This window comes from Frankliniella occidentalis, unplaced genomic scaffold (assembly GCF_000697945.3).
Source record: "Frankliniella occidentalis isolate FOCC.00 unplaced genomic scaffold, Focc_3.1 Scaffold119, whole genome shotgun sequence".
In the NCBI taxonomy this organism is placed as follows: domain Eukaryota; kingdom Metazoa; phylum Arthropoda; class Insecta; order Thysanoptera; family Thripidae; genus Frankliniella; species Frankliniella occidentalis.
The window spans coordinates 311833-312962 of NW_026267247.1; the positions used below are offsets into that span (position 1 = coordinate 311833).

General features: G+C 51.9%; 1 long non-coding RNA gene across 1 annotated transcript in view; it reads right to left on the bottom strand.

Annotated features, from left to right (window-relative positions):
* LOC127749999 (uncharacterized) overlaps nt 1–1059 on the bottom strand; it is a 50131-nt gene extending 49072 nt beyond the window's left edge. Inside the window, exon 1 of the long non-coding RNA XR_008011469.1 lies at nt 882–1059. This is a non-coding gene — a long non-coding RNA (uncharacterized LOC127749999). The remainder of the gene's footprint in view (nt 1–881) is intronic.
* Between the last annotated feature and the right edge of the window lie 71 nt (nt 1060–1130).

Genomic DNA, 1130 nt, shown 5'->3' on the forward strand with positions numbered 1-1130 from the left:
GCCCCTCTCCTCCCCGCGCCCAACGATTTTTGTTCTTCTACTTCCGGTCTAGCCGAGCCCCGGAGTACCCTATTGTCCCATTCCCGTAAACTTTCCTATTAATTTGGCCTAGTGCGCCAGCCGCGTCGCAGCGTAATAAAGCAGTCCGGTATAGCTGGAATGCAAAAGAATGCATGGAACAACAAAACGGAGGTCACCGGAAGTCACCATGTTGTAGCATGGCAATTTCCGTTTTCTTCTTCCCCGCATTCTCCTGCATTTCAGCTGAAACGGAATGTTTCATTGTGTTTCGTGAGATATCGCGAAGCCTATTACGCGAGACGTGGTCCGACGTACATAAAGCTAGTACAGTGAACGCATTGTGCAACTCAAAATTTTAACACAGTAACCCAGATATGCACACTACGATCTACACAATAAGGCATTCCGGTAAAGCGAAAAAGCAGAAGAATACGGGGAACAAGCAAACGGGAGTCACCATGTTAAAGCATAGTTATTTCCGTTGTCTTCTTCCCCGCATTCTTCGGCACTTCAGCTTCACCGGAATGTTTCAATTCTAGTATAAAAAGTCTTTTTGGCACGTGTTGCAAAGAAACGCGGGACAAAGCAGAGGAAGTGTACATCTTCACAATATGGACAGATACAAAAAAGGTTGGAAACCTCGTCACATCTCTAGGTAAAAGTATCCACGAGCACTCACACACATAACAGACGAAAGCACCTACAATGACTAGACGCAATAATGCCTTACGGGCCTAGTGAGAAGGCGATTCGACCGCACGTAGGAATGCGGTACAGTATAACAACAGAAAAGCTGGAGGCCACTCAGCACAGTCGAAACGGCAACACAAAGTGCAACAACTGATGCGGTCACAACTCACTTTTTTCCAGCGAAACAGCATGAGGGTACCACAGTCACAGGCAGGCCCCGACCGAGGGCCGAGGGCCGCAGAGCAGCTTGTCACGCGCTGCGTCGTCATCGTCTCGCTCCTTGTTCGCGCCCGCGCCACCGCTCGCACTCGCACTAGCGGTCCGACCTGCCTCCGCGCTGGCTTCCGGCTGACTGGCTGCTCGCTGCTCGCTGCTCGCTCGGCTCGGGCTCGGCTCGCCTCTGGCTGGGGGGCTGGGCG